The following is a 19,790-nucleotide window of genomic DNA, read 5'->3' on the forward strand; positions in this document are numbered from 1 at the left end:
ACAAGTGCTTCGTAAAATTCCCAATTAGCAACCAAGTGTTGTAGGGGGTCGCAGAGGATTAAAAAAAAAAAAGTGACTCTATCTCTCGTAACTCCTGACAGGAAACGTCTAAGATAGCTGTGAGATGACAGGAGGACGTTAACCTAAATAGAGACTCGATTATCTCTGCGTGTCTGTCCGTCTGTTTGCATGGAAGGAGACGGGGTCATTCCGATAGAGAAACTGCCCGTCACTGTCAGGTGCCAGACGACCGCGCAGAACGTGAGTGTATGGTTATCGCTTATCAGGGGGTGATATCTAGGGTGTTGTAGAGTGACAGCAGGCCGAGCCAGGACAGAACGCCCTTATCTAGGGATCCGCCCACTTCTGGACCCGCCCACACACCGCCAGTGACGCCTACAACACGTGACTTTCCTCGCTTATCCCTCTCTCCACGTTGTGGTTTCTTCCACTGCTCGCTCCCTTCCCCTCCCCCGTCCCTGGCACCCGGTCCCCCGGTCCCCGCCGGGGCCTCGTGATTCACTTACTGAACGCGTCCCGTTGCGTCGCTTCTCTCGCTCGTGAACGTTCTCCTTGCTTCGGATTTTGGCATTTCAGTTCAGTGTCATTAGACAAAATTCGAATTGACTGCAAAAATAATCCAATGGGCGGTGTTGTATTGGGATCTGGGTGGTGCTGGGCGTGGCTCGACCAATCAGCTGGCAGTCAGTGGGTGCGGCGGCCGCGCCCATCAGCCAAACCCAACAGGTAGTTTAGTGTTGTCGTCGCCACCAGGGAGCGAGGAGGCTGTGTGGCCCCAACGCCTGTGATACTCTGTAGATAGATTTATTTTTAGTGATAGTGGTTTAGTTGTTAATTTGTTTTCTGTGTCTGGTGACGGTTTCTATTCTTCCTTTATGCGTTCCGCTCGGTGAGAAGATAGAAGATTCCAACATGAAAGTGATCGGTTTGTTTTCGCTAAGGTGAAGAAGCTGTTCCTCCTCCCTCCCTCCCTCCCTCCCTCCCCCCTCATTCCCTTCCCTCCCTCCTCATCCCCTACCTCCTCCCATCATCATCCCTCAAAACCACACCCCCCTCCTCCGTCCAAAATTACCTCGGTGCCTTCCTTGGATTTATGAATATTAAATGAAGTGGTGACACGCTGTTCCTTGATAGTGGGAGCAGATATCGGTTCCTCTTCCTTGGACCTACCAGGGCAAGTTTTGACCCCTCGACGACGACGACGACGCACGCACGAACACACGTACACACACACAGTCGCCCTCTCCTAGCATAATCAGGTGAGCTACCTCTTAGATGCCCCTAATAAATCCGGTGACCAGGTCTTAATGTAGCACATGCATGCATTTAGCAGAACGTTGGACGTGAGAGGAAAAAAATAATCGTGACGTTGGTAAGTGGTTGGTCATGGTGCTTGCTTGTCTTCCCTGGGGTTCAACGTTTACGACAGTTGCTGTACGTTCGTCCTTTAATTGCTGAGTGAAGGGTGTACTGGGCAGTTGAATCTATCTATCTGTCTATCTATCTATCTATCTATCTATCTATATATATATATATATATATATATATATATATATATATATATATATATATACACAGTGTCCGAAATATATGGTTGCAATATATAAATAATGTTTTCATGGGCCTTTTATCTTCATATATATATATATATATATATATATATATATATATATATATATATATATATATATATATATATATATATATACATATACTGTATACATACATATATATATACAAATATATATATATGTGTGTGTATGGGACGATGCTATTCTTATGCTCATAACTGGCATTTAAGTAACCATATGTGTTGGTAAATAGATTTTATTTACACATCTCTATTTTTAGCCGAATCTTTGTATGCCTTTTTTTTTAGGTAGCTTTGACGGCAGCAGTATTTGAATTTGTACTTTAGATTATATGCTCAATACGCGTGTTAAGTTTATTGCATTTCAGGCGGGACAGCTGTAAGTTATTTAAGTAACGAAATCTCACCTTATCAGTTACCAGTCACATGTCTTTGAAAACTGAAACTTTAGCTTCAGCATTAAAAAAAAAAACCTGGCCTGTAATACGAGCAAGAGCCCTGTACAAATTTATATATATATATATATATATATATATATATATATTTATATATATATATATATAATATTTATATATATATATATATATATATATATATATATATATATATATATATATAAAATCGCAGTTCCTAACAACAATTAATTTATTGCCAAATTAAGCGGGCTTTATGCTAGCCTAAGATATCATCCATGTATATATATATTATATATATATATATATATATATATATATATATATATATATATATATATATATATATATATATATGTGTGTGTGTGTGTGTGTATGTATGTATGTATGTATGTTGATTTATCTTTATTTAATGTATTTTCTAACGTAAAGTCTTGTTTACAAGTTAATGACCTCCCAGTCGTCTTCCACGTACTTTTCTACCTCTGTAAAAGACACCTGGAACTTAGGTCCTAAACGGTTTACTTTATTGTACCTTTTTTTATGGGGGAATCATAGCGTCCCACCGTTGGAAGATCAAACTCATTTATTTCAGTTAATCTCCTATGTCCCTGCTGTGTTTCTTGTTTTTATTTCGTCCCGTTAATTCCCTCAGACGCTGAGGGGGAAGGCCGGAATTTGAGTAGGTATAGGTGATCAGCATGAAAGAGGCTTGGGGGGGGGGCGGGGTGGGGATGACATGGGGCGTGATTGGTTTTTAGGGAGGAATCGGCTCTAAATGATACGGATTCTTAACAAGGGCCTCCCTGGCCCCCAAGCATTACTCCTCGTCCCTAGGGCCATACCTGTATTAAGGTGTAAGCAGGATTATGTTCGTTACGGTATTGGTATTTTGCATTTTTTTTTTTTTATAGATTCTGAAGGGTGCCGTGTACTCACACACTTTTATTAATGTAGTTTTTGAATACATTATTAACACAGTTGAGTCCAAAAGCCTTAAGCACTACTAGTAGTAGACTATTAGGAGATTCAAATGACCTCCTACGTCGTGCAGAGCCATTAAGCGTGTTTTTAATCTGCATTGTGCTTTGCGGCCCCTGAATAAACTACCTCATTTAAATATTTTTGTTTTCTTTATGACTTTATGCAGTGTTATAAAAAAAATGTCAAAACTTTGGTATTAGTGATTCCAGTCGCCTAATAACCATGGAAAACTTTTTTCTGCACAAAACCAATCTTACCGCCTTTTAATGAATGTTTAGGTGGCTTATGCTAAACAGTTTAAGGGAATCCCATTTAGATTGTTCAAAGGTCCCATGACATTCAGGAATTATGTGCTTGGATCCGTTCATATCTTTATATCAGATTTATCATTTGATGAAGAACCATTTGCTATAAAAAGAAACAAAAAAAAAACTGGCTTGTGAAGATTAATATGCAACCAGTTTTATTTACATATATGCGCAGACAAAAATTGACAGGTGCCTTTCTTTATTAAATTTCTCATTAAAAATATTCCATCCTTTCTTTTGTCTCACCATTTTCCCCTGCCAGAGACGCACTCTCCACCCCTCCCCCCTCCCCCTCCCCGCCTTCTTTCGCTTTTTCTTTCCTCTGGCCACAACATCCCATCTTCACCCTCGCACTTCATCCCCCTCACCCCCATTTTTCCAAGTCCCTCGGGGGTTCTACTCTCACGCACCATGAGACCTACTCTCTTGGTTCCTTGGTTTGATGCCACCTCTTGTTGCTCTACAGTTGTGGATGGAGGGGGCGTAGAACCCCCCGCCCCCCTTCTCCATTTTCAGTGAGATCGTGTTTTACTCAAGGAGGAAAGGCAAAGAAAGAACGGTACTGTATGTTTTACAAATTAAATTTGCTCTCTCTCTCTCTCTCTCTCTCTCTCTCTCTCTCTCTCTCTCTCTCTCTCTCTCTCTCTCTCAGAATTTTATGGTTTCCCCGGCATGCTATGATAATGTCTGCCAGTCCTTGCATGTAATTAAGCTGAAGTAGCACAAGACAGGTCTACTTTTACGTTATTGTAATACAAACAGAAATGTTAATTGCCAAATTACGGTGTTTTGCATGTTAACCAGCACCGCAGAAGCATTATTTGAAGCATTTTAATTGCTGTTGTCATTTCTTACAATCGCTTTGTCCACAAACATCTCAAAGTATCAGATGGATTATGAAGTTACTATAACGGGGGACGAAGGTTGATCATCACGAAGCACGCTTCATTGTTGTTGTTTATTCTCATAATACATTTAACGTTGTTAAAGCTAAATGACATTTTCTTAGCGTACCCGTACGCTTGTCATTAACTCCACTTATATTTGTTTGTTAGGTTGCAGCCCTTGTCAGTCAGAGTAAAGCAAATTGTTTTATCACGCTGTACTGGCTATCCGCGGAGCAGCTGCGTTTGCTGGCATAAGAACAACACAATATGAAAGTAGCTTAGTTCGTCTCTAGTCTCTTTTGCTGTATTGCTGTGCTATTAAACAGATATAAGCAATATAAGCAGTTAGACAGGTATAAGCAATGTGTTCATTATCCTTACATGACTGGTCAAAGGAAGAAATGCTTCTTTGTAATATGTAAATTCAACGAAGCTACATAAATGGACTTGTATCATCTTTATAAATCGCATGACTTGACAAACTGCGTAATGAGGTGCTTTTACGAACAGGATAGATGGATTAGTTAGGTTGTTAGTTTGTTATCACCTGTGTTGAGATCCCTGATGAGAGCCTTTTGGTCATAAAATGATTATTCAGAGCTGTTTTTCATTTTTCTTTGAAATTTGAGTATTGCTACTCGTATACAGTAACTTGAGCCAAAATAACTTTTGTTACCATTGGCCACAAAAATACAACGGTTCCTTATATTATATAGGTAAGAGGGTGACCTCTCCTGGTCCTTCTCAACTCCAACAACGCCCCCTCCTCCCCAACTACCTTAGTCCTTCTCAATTTCATTCCCTCCCAATTGGTACTTCTCAATAATTTCCTTGCTCCCCCCCCCCTCCTTTTGGTCCTTGTCAACCTCATCCCTCATTGGTCCTTCTCAACCTCCCCCCACCACCACACTCCCCTCCCCTTGTTCAGATGCAACCCCTTGGTAGTTTCTAGGGATGCGTTGTCATGGCGACGGCACAATAAGATCAAACACAAGCCCGGAATATTGGCTTACTTGGTCACATATGCTCTCATATTTTTATCGACATGTGGAGTCTGTTTGGTGGGCTTATTTATGCATAAGGCCTAATAAGCTCTGTAAGTATTGTTGGCACAGTCCAGCAGCTTTTTCTTGTTGAGATCTTACTTAAATTTTGCTGCATCAAATTTTTTTATAGAATTCATTGCTATTATGATTAACGTGCAACTATCAGATATGTTGAAATTTCTCTCTCTCTCTCTCTCTCTCTCTCTCTCTCTCTCTCTCTCTCTCTCTCTCTCTCTCTAACGGATCTAAAAGATTCTGGTAAAAACAAAACGCGAATTATTAGTTTTTTTCTTCAGAAGAAGTGGGGTCGTTTGAATGTTTACAACAAGATTTTATACATTTAGGATACGTACGTGAGCTCCCATTCAGTGTTCATTGAATGCTAATTGACCTTTTGATTCCATTTTTGTGGGGAAACGCCTAAACATGACATGAATCCCAGTTGAAAGTTATGTGTCTGTGTGTGTGTATATATGTGTGTGTATATATATATATATATATATATATATATATATATATATATATATATATATAGAGAGAGAGAGAGAGAGAGAGAGAGAGAGAGAGAGAGAGAGAGAGAGAGAGAGAGAGAGAGTGAGTTTACAATGTTTGAAATGACCAGTAAACAAGCATCCACACACGAACATCTCGAGAAAGGTGGAGAAAATCGGGAAACGCTCACAATCTATACCTTCGCTTGAATGAAACGAGTTGCAAGCTGTTCAAACAAACTCATTTGACTGCATCGACTACGCAAGAACTCATTCCAAGTTTAATTGGACTGCCTGCTCGGTGTGGCTTCTTAAGCTGATTCCCCCTTCCCCCCTCCCCCTCTTCGCCACTCTTACCAAAGGTAAATCCCATGTTATTATCCTTATTAATGATGGTGCTGCAGGGAGAGGCTCCATCGGCCTCTCGTCCCGTGGCAGTGTCATCCGAGCGGAAAATTGAATTTAACCCAAGTCCTCCTCACCCGCTGGATGGATGGATGTGGATGGATGGACGGACCGAGTCACTGACTTGTGTCAGCAGGAGACGTTGCCACTTTGGACAATTGGGGGTCGAACAAGAGGATCGGGAGGGGATAATAAAGGACAGTAAAAAAAAAAAATCTCTCTCTCTCTCTCTCTCTCTCTCTCTCTCTCTCTCTCTCTCTCTCTCTCTTTGTCAGTTATTTTTCATTATCTGTGTGTTTGAGCCTGCGTTTTTCTGAAAGGTGTGGTAATGATAGTGGTTTTATTACAAACTACTATATCAGTAGTGTAACTAAATATATATATATATATATATATATATATATATATATATATATATATATATATATATATATATATATATATATATATATATATTATATATATATATATATATATATATATATATATATATATATATATATATATATATATATATCTCCTTCCGCAATGACCTCTGAAACTTCTCGGTTTCATCCTACTTTTTGGGCACTTTTGTCAAAATGGGAGGAAATCGAGCGATTGAGGCTATTTTGAATGCTATTACATCTGGTACGAAAAAGTAACCGGTAGACTATATATAGTTTGTGTGTGTGAGGTTTCTGTTTCGCATGACTCTCTATCCGCAGAGATGATTAGTTAGTTACAGCATAACGTTGTTGATAAAGTAATGAATAAAAGGCAGATAACCCGAATCACTTCATTGCAAATTATATTCTCTTCAAAAACACCTCCGTCTTGTTAGATGTACAGTAAATCTTTTGAATGCATAAATTAGAATACGGAGGGGTCCTTTTTTTTTTTTTTTTTTTTCATAAATACAATTTTTCCTTGACGTCGGAGTGGTGAAGGGCGAGCTCTTGAGAAGGATATAGTCGGGATGAGGCCCTATCAGCCAGCAGGAGTCCTCCATCTGCCCCAAAACAATGGGAAGGTCTCGTGGGATGCCGTGGATCCACCCGAAGATAATTCTTCACAAGCTCTCCTCTCCTCTCCTCTCCTCTCGTCTCTCCACCGCCTCCTCCCTTTCCCTATTGTTTTTTTGGGGAAAAAGGGTCGTCTCCTATTTTGTTATTGCCATATTTCTCCATATATCAGAGTAGTGCCTTCCTTGGTTTTTTTTTCTTAAAATTCATCAAGTTTTCTAACTTCCCTTGATTTTCTAACTTGCCTTGATACTGTGACATACTGAGGAAATTTTAGTTAAGGAAGTTTGAATGAAGATTAAACTGTTAGCGTCTTGTAAGAAAGAGTAATGACAATATGAAGACTCCTTCCCGATTTAGCAAAGACTTTAATCACTTGTTTAGATTTCGGCCTTTTCTGGCCTACCCTTCCGCTCCACCCTCCCCCTCTCAAGCCGTACCCCCCATGTTTTTCACCCTCCAGAAGGCGTCTCCTTTAAACCACCCACTCAATCCGCCCTTTTCTGTTACTTCCACCCCACCCTTCCCCAAGAAAGGTCCATTTACTATAGTCTCCTCCTTCTGTGTAATTTTTGAAGTTGGGAACTCCCACACCTTGCTGTTTCCTTACCCCTCGAGGGTTGATGGTGTTTGTCGTAGGTACAATGCTACTTTGATAGTTGGTTCTGACCTGAGTCAGTCTGCGCTCGCGAGTGTCCCTTGTGATAACCAGGTGTGTGTCTCTTTTTAGAGCAGCAGCTGCTGCGGAAGTCCAGCGCGTGGCCGTTAATTCTTTGGCGATTAAAGGTAAATATAATCTTGGCTGAAGGATGTCGCTGATGTAGGTGTTGTTGATGACACATTTTGGGAATGAGGTTTTGGTAGTATTTAAAGCTGCCTGTAAGGGCGTGGGTAGATTCGTGTCATGTCTTACTACATGAAAATTTAATTAGGCACTGCATTCATAGTTGTCTGGCATCATAACGTTCATTTTCGTTGGTGCTGATGAAATCATTGTAAGTGTCGTATGGTGCACTTCAAAGTAATATTGAACTAGGATCCGATATTTCTTGTTAGTGTCCCCTTGAAAAAGTTATATACATATATATATTTATATATATATATATATATATATATATATATATATATATATATATATATATATATATATATATATATATATATAACGCATGTTATATGCGTACATATGTGAGTGTCTCTATGAAGTATGTAGTTTTGTTGAACGGCAATTGGCAATGGTTTCAAGAAAAATATTGCAGGAAAAAATGGCCACATTTTAATTAAATACAGTAAGAAAATAATCAAAATTCATAAATCAAATGACTTTTCAACTGTTAATAACGTATTTTATATATTCAGATACACAGTATACGTATACCGGCATACATTCTTGAAAAAGTTTTAATCATTACTTTTGACAAAGTAATTTAAGAAAACCCATTTGTCAGTCATTTACTGGTAATAAATGATGCACAAGTTGATAACAGATAATAGCATGACATTGCATGTGCATTAAAGCAATCACAGTTTATTAAAAAAGCTTAAGAAAAATGTAATAAAAAAAACTATTAAAACCAATCATTTGGTGACATTACAAGGCATAAATAACCTTCATTACTCTGCTTTGTTAAATGCATTGAATTAACGTGATTTTTTCGTAAATATATAATAGTAGTATTTGTCACTGTCTACAAGAAGTTTTACGATTTGAGTAGTGACTTGAAATATAGACTTTTTATTGCCTTATATGTTTACGTTATCCAGTGAAGTGTGACTCGGTTTCCTGTGGTGTGTCTTAGTCAAGATCGGAACTTGTTTATTTCCTAAGCTCGCAATTTTATGTACTTTGGTTTTGTAATTGTATAACTATAATTTTGTAGACTTTGGACGTCAAGTAAGCTTTATTGTTCTTAAACTTTACATTATTATTCATATTAATGTTTGTGTTAGAAAGCTATTCTTACATTTGAGGGCTTTACATGTTTTTCATTTTTATTTGCTACATAAGTTTTGCAGTTACTCTTGTAAACATGAAAATTAAGTTCTTTTGGTCAAGATCGAACTTGTTTATTTCCTAAACTCGCAATTTTATGTACTTTGGTTTTGTATTGTACACCTATAATTTTGTAGACTTTGGACGTCAAGCAAGCTTTATTGTTCTTACACTTTACATCATTATGCATATTTTTGTTTGTGTTAGAAAGCTATTCTTACATTGGAGGGCTTTAAGTTTTTTTTTATTTTTATTTGCTACATAAGTTTTGCAGTTACTCTTGTAAACATGAAAATTAAGTTCTTTTGCATTTTATTTCATGTTACCTACCTTAGGCCAACGCGGGCTCTTGCACCATTGTCCAGCCCACAACGAGTAAATCAGACCACCCAGTGTTTTTATAGTCGCCCCTGTTCATTTCCATTATCCCGTAGGCCTGTAGGGAATTGCCCCGAATGAATTTTTTGTTTTCTCCTTTCAGGTATGGTGAACACTGGAATGGGGGAGGGAAGGGCGGAAGGAAGCGTTCCAGGTCCTCCGCATTGTGTGAGTGCTCCCCGAGACCCTGACCTGCCCAGTGGCCTGTTTGTTCCCCGTGCATGCTTTTATTATTGATGCAGCTCCTCCCTCCCCATGGGGTTCCGGGCTTTGATAGATTTTAGCCCTGGTGTTGGGTTTCATTCAGGCCTAGCCATTTGTTTTTTTTTTTCCGCGGATGGAAGTGGCTGTATCTGTTTGCTTGTTTTCTGACCGGATTGATATGTTTGCGTCGGATGTTTAACAGTGTAATTGCAGGCATACTTCGGTAATGGCACGATCTGTTGTTTTGATGACCGTTGTCCTGGGTTCTGGAAACTGACAAGCCCAAGATTTTGTAGTAGAATTGATGTCAGTGTTTTCTGAAATAAAAAAGGCCAATTTAAAGTACCTGCTGGCAGGCTAATCTCTAGAGTATATCCCTTAACGCTACTGATTGGTAATTAACCAAACGTTGATCCGCGAAACTAATCTCCGACTTGGGGTCAAGTTATTTTCCCCAATCTATTGCCTTGGTATTCATTTGACACCACTGTGTTAATGTACTTTAGCTCCGCCCTGCCACCCGATTTTGGTCCTACAATATCTAGTTTACCTGTTAATTGGACATCGTTGTAATGCATGCATGTGATACTAATATGTTTTGTTATTGGTGTTTAGAATAAATTTCTTTCCGTAATTTTTAGGGTATATATATATATATATATATATATATATATATATATATATATATATATATATATATATATATATATAGACTCACCTAGGGGCACAGCTGTCCCCCTTGCCTTTCAGTTGAAAGACCTGGGTTCGATCCTGATGTGAGTCAGAAATTTATTTCTGTTCTACACGTGATTGTGTGTTGATTATTTATATATATATATATATATATATATATATATATATATATATATATATATATATATATATATATATATATATATATATATATATATATATATAATTATATATATAATTTCTAAGTATGTATTTTCATTTCGATTTATGATCATAGTTGAGCAGCCCGATAGAAGGTTGATTTCACCACCCACACGTCTTAGCGTAATAGCAAGTGTCCTTGGACTGAATTTGGCGGACGGCTACTGCCCAAATCCTGAGTTGCTGGAAATATTTTCACGTTTGGGTAGCCGGCGCTAAGTATAGGGTTTGCAACCTTGCAAATTGAAGGAGGTCTTCTTTTAAGATTCTGTAGTTGCCCGCTCGACGAACTTGACCCGTTTCAGCTTTCCAAATGGTCCATTAACGTCATTGCTCCGGTATAATTGGGAATGTAGTATCTTGAATGTTTTGATCATCGGAGATTGAATTGGTAATGAACGCTTGCAAAAGGTTGCCTGAATGAATATTTGTCCTCTTGGTGTTGCGTGTGGTCTCAGTGGCTTTTACTGTTATTTCTTTTTTTACGCATTTAGTGTATTTTTTCTATTGTAGTTTTAGTTGGCCACCGTTAAGACTTGAGTTACTTTCTTACACTAATTACATCTCGTATTATTTGTCTTTCTGCCGAAATGGATAAGCAGGCAAGAGCGAAAACGCTGGAATGGGTAATGAAGGGTGTCGTGTTTTTGTTTACCTTGTGAAATTATATGCGAAAGACCTGATTTCCATTTTAGAATGCGCACCCGTCCCGTCATAATCCTCATTAAAAACTTGACCATCGGTCAGATGTGGGTCAGAGATAGGGCCCGATTTGCAAAAGCGAAAAGCGCTTTCAGTGTGTGTGAGGACGAAGGACATCCTCCCATTGTGAGGTGGTTACTGACTGTCAGTTCTGAATGTGTTTGCGGTCCTTTGGTTCGTATGGAACACATGCGCTTCAACCCTGTCAAGGCTTCATTGCTTTGAATACCAGATGACACTCATGCTTTGTCTGTGCAAGGTCCCTTCGGGCGAGTGTAGGTACCGAGTTTGGCAGTGTTTGTGCGAATTTGATTCGTATGAAACACTTAACCAGGAACCCTTTCGGCCAAGGTCTTATAATAGAGGCTTTGTTTGTTCAGGGTAGCCTCATTTGAATGCTTTCATAGCGAGTCGTTTAACCATAATTTAGATATTCGGGCATGGCTTTATACCAGGCGCTCTCTCTGTGTGTGCAGTGTTTCAACGAAGGAAATTATGTTTGTGCAATAACTTTCCGAAGGAAGAGCTTTTGCAGTGCTTTGACTGTGTTGCAGTGTCTCCAAAGATATGCATATATTTTAGGTGCTCTGATGGTAAGATGTCTGGGCGTAGATATTGTTTTTTCTTCTCTGAAGCAATTCAGCAGGTTTGGGGTGCGTTTGTGTATGTATGTATGCATGTATGGCTCGATCTTTTTGTTGCATGAAGGTTTTATTAAAATACTTTTTTCAGTTTCGTTAGTCATAATGTAAGGCGACGTGGACTGTGGCGTTGAGAAGGCATTTAAAAATAATGATATTAAAGGGACAGAATTTAATTTTGAAAATATGTTTGCACTGATGAGGGATTACTGGTTGGATTAGTTTGGATAGGGGGAGGCCCATTGCGGTAAATCCTTGCCTCAGGATGGGATTTGTGAGGCCCGCCTATGGTCCCCATGAGGCTTGGGAGTTGGCTTTGTGGAGGGGGGTCCAGGCTTGTGAGTCTTTTGGGACCTTCCTCGGTAGGAAACCGGGAACAAGTGTAAACTGGGAGATAATGTTAAAAGGAGATGACCCGTTAACTGTGTGTGTGCGTGTGTGTGTGTGTGTGTGTGTGTGTGTGTGTGTGTGAGAGAGAGAGAGAGAGAGAGAGAGATGTGAAGGGAGGGTTGGGTTCTGCTATTTATCACTGAGTATTCTTTGACACCTGTCCAGTTCTTTTTCTTATAGTGTCAGAGTTATTTCTTAACACAATTATATAAAAATATATCCAGTTACTGTACTTAGAGGCAAATTAAACCATTTTCCTCATATTTATTTATTTTGGATGTCCGTATTTTATGTATGTGTTTTGACCATGTTACTATTATTTCTGTGTATTTGTTGGCATCAAATTGTTATTGTCTCGAGTATTTTCAACCACTTTTCACTTTGTCGTGTTCTCATCACATTGTGCTTTTGTTATAAATTCGTACTGAAATCAACCAGTATATTAGTGAATGGTTACAGTCATAGTGAAAAGAGCGTGCACCACATTGAAGATGCAACGTGACCTTTAGTTCCCTTGACCCCTGCCCCAAAAGAACTTGACTCGATGACTTCTAAAATTAGCATTGGAAAAGGCGGTGCAAATCTCTTAATTGTTTTCAGTGTCGAAATCTGTATATTAAGAGATGTAAATTACAGTTCTGAATTAAGTTTTAATCAGTTTTTTTTTGTATTTAATGTTGTTTGTAATGTTTTACTTTGTTGAGAACAGTATCTGTATGTATGTCCGTAAGCTTCATTCAGTCCTCACGTCTCCTCCTTGACTTTTATAGCCAAAGGAGATTGAATTTAGAGGATGTCATTTGGATGGTTTAAGATACGCTGTTGTGCAAAGTGATTTCGCCTCAAGCGCTATATTGTCAAGGTGCGATTAATTTTTAAAGTATGCCACAGTGGGGACTGAAGAATATTAAGTCCACATGCTTGAGCGTTTCCCTCCTGCCTCGCTATTTAGAAAGTAATGCTTTTGACCGCGTTGCTTCAGTCGCATGCCTCGTCCATTGTGTGCCCACGCTGGGTTTTGCTGTAATTTCATCATCACAATTTTCATTTTGAGCCGAGAAGGATATATGAGCTGCGCGCGCGCGCTCGCCGCGCACACAATGGGACCCTGGAGAGGAAAATCTCCTTTCAAGACTTTAGTAAGAAAAGTCATATAAGATCAGGTTTCCTTTGAGTTACGGCTTCATTCGCAATACGTGAATCCTGGAATCCAGGGCGTTCTTCTTGCCACAACAAAAGCTGGAAGGAGTCTGGAATGCAATAACGCTGTTCCCTCGGGGCCCCAGCTCTTATATACGACAACGCATAAGCATCGGGTGTATCCAGGTTGGTGTAAACAGAAATGTAATAACGGCAGAGACAGTCTCAGACAATGTCAGGGATATTTTCCTCTTGTTTTTTCTTCGTTCTCCCCCGGCCATTGCGATGAATTCTTAGCTGGATGCGACAGTAATTATTTTCCACGTTTTAACGCTAAATGGGTTGGAAGGCCAAAACTCGCTTTTTTCGTGCGTCTTATCTTTTTTTTTTCATTCTATATTTAAAGTGGGGTTAGTTTTGACATTTTTTTTTTGCCTTTGGGAACTTTGTGATGGTGTGATGTATTGTGCTGTTTTTGTTTTCCTTGTTTATAACAATTTTTTTTGTTTGTTTGCTTGTTTATCACTAAGTTTAATCAAAAGTAAATAAAATAGTTATATTTTTCATACCCAGTTTGAACGTGTATCCCACTTCATCGTAAAAATCAATTTATCTCAATTATAAATCAATTAGTCTCCGAATTCTTAATCGATTGAAAGGTTTTTACGAACAAAAAAACACACTTGTATCCCTAGGCAGCTGTACACAGTGGCAGAAAGTAATTATCTATGAGAGAGAGAGAGAGAGAGAGAGAGAGAGAGAGAGAGAGAGAGAGAGATGCAAACCAGCCTCTGGAAGTATTTCCTTTTGTTATGGGGCCAGCTGGGAGTGACATCAATACAAAGGCCGTCTTATGGTTTGATAGCAAGTAATAGAAAAGATGGTGTATACCCAGTTGTGTGCGTCTGTACACGTACGTACGTGCTAACAGTAAAAGGACGGAAATGCTCTCTGTCTCTTGTTTTGTTTTGGGCGTATGTACTCGCTGTATGATAACTTGTAAAGGGACAGTTACAGGCATTCCTATTTTATATGCAATTTTGACATTTTATAAGCAATTTTTGACGTACCCATGAAAAGACAGGGGTGCGCTGTCCGAATTTGTTTGCATATGCGCTGCAGTATGTTTGTAAAAGGATACTATTGGGCCTCTCCCCGCCATACGCACAATCCACTCGGGCATTTAAACACATGAACAGAAGACCCAGGGCCTTCGTTTGTAGCTGAACTGTACCGATACATTGCTTTTTGTTATTTGCGTTCTAATTCTGTTTTCCTTTTGTGTGTGTGAGCGTGTTACGTGTTACAGCCAACAGCAGATTTAGTAAACGCAAAGCCCCTGAACAAAGAATAAAATCCTTTCAAACGCACCGCCTGTTCCAGTTTTAGTGTTTTGGGCGTAGGTGGCGGTACCAGCTGTTGGTACATCAGTCGGTGTCACTACCAGCTGATGTTATGTCAGCAGTATGTGGCAGGCATAAGCAAATGGGCGGGGGGAGAGAGAGAGAGAGAGAGAGAGAGAGAGAGAGAGAGTGGATTAATATACGAGTTGAGATTACAATGAGGATGTCGAGGAATGTAATCATAATAATCTGCATCGCGTTAAATTATTGTCGCCGTTTATGATTAAGAACTAAGAGGACTTTATCCTAGTTGCAATTAATGTAGTTTTTACGACGATAGTGACACATAAACGGCCAGAGAGCATTAAGACGCAGTTAATCTTTTGTTCATGGCTTTAAATAAAGTAATGGGACCTTCTCTAGTGTATCATGTACGGTTTATTAATATACTACAAGAGTAAAGAGCTTTGACAAAAAATTTGATTATGGGAATAAATGATATGACAAGAAATTTGATTAGAGAATGATTAGATTCAGTAACTTCCAAGTTTGAGAAAAAAAATTTAAAAAAGCTCATCCTTTCGCCCTGTGAAGTGCAGTTAGTTTTTTCAGTAAGTATTGAAAATTTATCAACACAGTCGTTGTATTGCTCAGACTTAAATTGTTGAAAATTGGTTTGATTTTCCACGTTTTCGGATATTTGGGGAATGAACAGAGGCACAATAAAAGGATGGGTAGTGCCGTCAGTGCATCTCACCTTGGTGTACTGTAGGCATTATATACTTAAGGGTCTTTGCAGCGTTCCTTCGGCCCCTAGCTGCAATCTCTCTCATTCCTTTTACTGTACCCCCGTTCATATTCTCTTTCTTCCATCTTACTTTCCACCCTCTCATAATAGTTGTTTGATAGTGCAGTTGTGAGGTTTTCCTCCTGTTACCTGCCAAACCTTCTTACTGTCAATTTCCGTTTCAGCACTGAATAACTTCTTAGGTCCCAGCGCTTGGCCTTTGGCCTAAATCCTGTATCCTATCTATCTATAGATGTACTAAAGATGAGAAAGGGAACTACAAGTCAAGGAGATTCGAGCCAAACAGCGACGCATTTGAGACCAGTTGCAGTCGACAAGGGCCTCCGGAACGTGTTGATGACAGGTGTAGTGGGGTCGGTCGCCTTCAGATGTTCGTGGAAGGTGCTATTTGTAAGGCAGCGAATTGTCGTAGAGCAGCAGAGGAAAAGGAGAAGACGACCTTTTCCCTGCGGAGGTGCTTTTTGCAAGGGTGCTGGCAGCAGATAAGATGTATTACAGTACTGGTAGAAAATCGCATCTAATTCTTCCTTTCCTCAGGTTCTTGAGGCGAGTCTGGAAGACGAGAGATGAGGTAATCTTCTCCCTCATCTAGGTTTTTAGATGGCCAGGATTTCGGCAGTGGCAAGTCGGGAAAATGCATAACCCCTCCTCCCCCCCTCCCTCCCCTCCTCTCCCTCCTCCCTTTGGATCATAGGATGTCTTGAAGAATTGCTGAGAAGCACGCCAGTTTTCTGAAGGTGGTTTGGAGGAGGCGAGATGAATCGCCCGAAATAGATTTAGAATGTGAATGATGAACCCCTCACAGGTATATGAAGACATTGTGCGGTTGAGGTTTGTTGTTATGTATCACGGGACTGTTAATGGCTGTACCTTGATTATAGGTCTGTTATTTTAGTTTTCTTTCATGAGGAGTGGTCTTAGGGTTAAGGTCTTCGTCTTTAGCGCCACAATTTATTCCTGTTAATTTTGTGTTCATTTCGTATTTTTAAGGATCTTAACCACGGACAAGAGCAGTAAAGGTACAGTTATAAGCAAAGGAGCTTTGCTATTATATCTGCTACTGCAGCTGCCATAGATAAGAAGTGTTAGCCATCATAGCAGGAAAAAAAAAGCCTCTTAAGGACAACTGGAATGTGACCTTCGCATTGTAACTGTAAAAGCTAATAAACCAAACCAGGAAAAAATGCAGGTCCCCCTATAAAAGGAATTGGCTGATGGCTATGGATAAGGGCTGAAAAGCTAAGCCCTTCGTTGAGAATACGCATCTAGTGCATGAGAGAGAGAGAGAGAGAGAGAGAGAGAGAGAGAGAGAGAGAGAGAGAGAGAGAGAGAAGGGGGAGGTGGGGGAAGAGAGAGAGAGAGAGAAAGAGCAAAAAAGGAGACCACGTCAAGGTAGCCAGGAGCCATCTAAGGTCTCAGTGACCTGCCAGCAACTTTACAAGACAGAAAAACTTGAAGATGAGACGCTGCCCTTGCTGGGTGTGGTCGCTACTTGCAAATATCTTCGCACACACATAGGAACACACCCTGCATATCGTAATGTGGAGCGAATTTTATTCTGTTGATATGTTTTGTTTCTTCAGCGTGATTTGGAGTGCATTGTTGTTGTCGTTTGAGGAATTTGCGCACAAGTCTTGTGTCTGTCATTCTTGCTAGAAAGTGAGAAAATGGGAAATAGGTGAAGAATTAGTTGAAGGATAGGGATACCTGTTAGTGAAATGTAAATCAAACTGGAATTTATTTCTTATAAGTAATTGAAAAATAAATCGGACGAGGTACACGGAATTAAGACAGATTCCGGACAGGATACGCAAATCTATTATCCAAGCATTATATAAGGAATACCTTTTTATATCTTAGAAACACTAGAAGAAGAGTCCTGGCCAAGCAGATGCTCCTGGTCTGTTCTTATCCCCTTGAAGATGATCTAGAAGACTATACTACCTGCCTGGGCTAGAAAAGAGGGAAAAAACTGGAACGTGGCTCTTGTCCTGATCTTGAATGTTTGGTACTAAAAAGTTGTTCCTGGGCAGCTCATCTCCTTCGTGTCCTCGTGTCCCAAGGTGGCTTCTTGCTCCTGTTGTTAACCTCCTTCCTTTTCGAAGTCTTGCTTTGTGTTCCCTTGCAGATTCTTTTTTTTTTGTTGTTGCAGTTCCATCTGCTGTTTTTATAGTCGTTCTCGATTATGTCACGGTCGGTTCACAACTGTGCCTATTTTGGAACATTTTGTTGCTATTTATTCACGTTATCGTTAGCCGTCGGTTTCTTAATGTTCTAATTAGGTTAATTTTGTGTTATGTTCTTTTTGACATTTCGTTTTTGTTGTCTTTTGTCTATTTTGACGTTGTCTTTGATAATGCTTCGTTGGAATCTATCAAGATTTCCCCTGTAATCTGCTAATTCGTTCATCTCCAACTTTCGTACATAACCCCGTGCCGTTTTTAATTCTTTTGTTCATTTCGTCTCCTTTATGTCTGCTCCCCGAACCACGCTCTCCACTTTCGCTGGATAATCCCCCCCTTCGAGAGTTCGGCTGCGTGTGATAACTTCTATGGGTTGGAACAGAACGAGAGGGAAACTTGTTTGTTGTTGGGTCCTTTCTCCTCTTCTCTCGTTCCTCGCCATTTCCCCTCAAGTGAAACCCCTCAGTCGGCAATCCCCTCTTCTTGTTGTTAAGGAGATAAAGAAGCCTCAAATCTTCACCGCTTATGAGGCGATTGAGAGAGAGAGAGAGAGGAGAGAGAATGATAGAACGTTATTGCATGTCTTCCATCGATGTACAAATGTAATGGCATTTACGACTGTACTGAAGAACATTTTTGAGAAATGACGCGCAGTGCAGATTTGGACAGAAAGCACAGAAACAGACAGAAGTGAAAAGCAAGAGGAGCTTATGGACTGGACCTTACAGCTATTCCTTCATGAGAGAAGAGGAGTAACCACCACACCCAAAGGGAGAAAAAACGGAGGTAAAAAGAAAAAAATAGACCGGCCTGACTTCTGAAGATGGCCATGCACGCCAGAATTGAATTGGAGGAGGGCGATGATCAGAGGGCTCGGAAGGAGGTGGTGGGGGAACTGTGGGGGACATGACATCTTCTCCGCCATCACCACGCCCTTTTGTGGTAAAAAGCGGACTGTAAAGAGGGTCAGATGGTCTTGTATTCACAAGGAATCTGCATTCTTAGTCTAAATGGGGGAGGGGGCGGGGTGGAGGTGTTTGTTGGAGAAATCAATTATCGGCCTGACTTGTCATTTCACACCTTTGTTATTCAGTTTCGTGTTAATGTATAAACAGATTAATTCAATTAAGTTTTCTTATGTTTTATAGATGCGTTTATGTGATACAATGGAGTGGAAACCCTCGTGTTTATGGTCATTTGTATTTGTGTTTTGGTCATGCTAGTTAAAATGCTTACTCATAAGAGGAACGACCTTCATAGTACGGCCTTCAAGGTAGTCGTAGTAGATACAGATCTCAGGAATGAAAGATTGTTTTTTGTGAGAGAGAAGTTTGTTAAGAATGACATCAGACAGTTATAACTCCCGATTTGCATTTGGGGAATGATTAAAGGGATTGATTCGGATTAACATATCTCCGTGTTTTTTTTCTAGTTCTCACCATATTGCTGTTCAATATAGTTAATGGTTTTGTTTTAGGAACAGTTTCCAAGTGGAGCAATGTATGGTGGGTAAGATTTAGCGTCATTTCGGTAGATTTTCTTACAACCTGTTGTTCTCTGTCACCGAATCGTTATCTTTTGCTAGTCTATTCCTAATTATCACGTGATTCGACTTTGTTAAAGACTTTTCTGTAAGTAATGGTCGTTCAGGTGGTACATTAATTAATAATAATAATAATAATAATAATTGCAACAGCAGCAGCAACGTCAAAATAGCGTGTAGCCATTTGCCTGCTGTGCAGGAGACGGTTTAGAAAATATGAATAGTATTATGGAAAGGAAATGCGATAGGAAATAACTTGTGGTAAAAGGACTGGGTATACTATGAATACTTAATGGCTTTTCTTTGGGTTTAGGGAGGTTTACATGTATTTCAGGACACTGCTTATTGGTGCATAACTAAGAACTGGTTTCTGTAATTGCACTGACAGTGAAACTTACATGGGAATTATGAGTCATGTTTA

At 39.6% G+C, this 19,790-nt stretch overlaps 1 protein-coding gene across 3 annotated transcripts in view; it reads left to right on the forward strand.

The window, feature by feature from the left end:
- Window positions 1-544: 544 nt before the first annotated feature.
- The window catches only part of LOC136830786 (Krueppel-like factor 8), a 196,598-nt gene continuing 177,352 nt past the window's right edge, over window positions 545-19,790 (forward strand). The window contains exon 1 of one of the 3 annotated variants that reach the window (XM_067090707.1): window positions 545-1,280. The gene's annotated coding sequence lies outside the window, so the exon portion shown is untranslated. Of the gene's footprint in view, window positions 1,281-7,778; window positions 7,937-19,790 lie in introns of those variants that run through there. The other 2 variants (XM_067090706.1, XM_067090708.1) reach the window with 2 other exon arrangements.

The sequence above is a fragment of the Macrobrachium rosenbergii genome, chromosome 47 (assembly GCF_040412425.1).
Source record: "Macrobrachium rosenbergii isolate ZJJX-2024 chromosome 47, ASM4041242v1, whole genome shotgun sequence".
Taxonomy (NCBI): Eukaryota; Metazoa; Arthropoda; class Malacostraca; order Decapoda; family Palaemonidae; genus Macrobrachium; species Macrobrachium rosenbergii.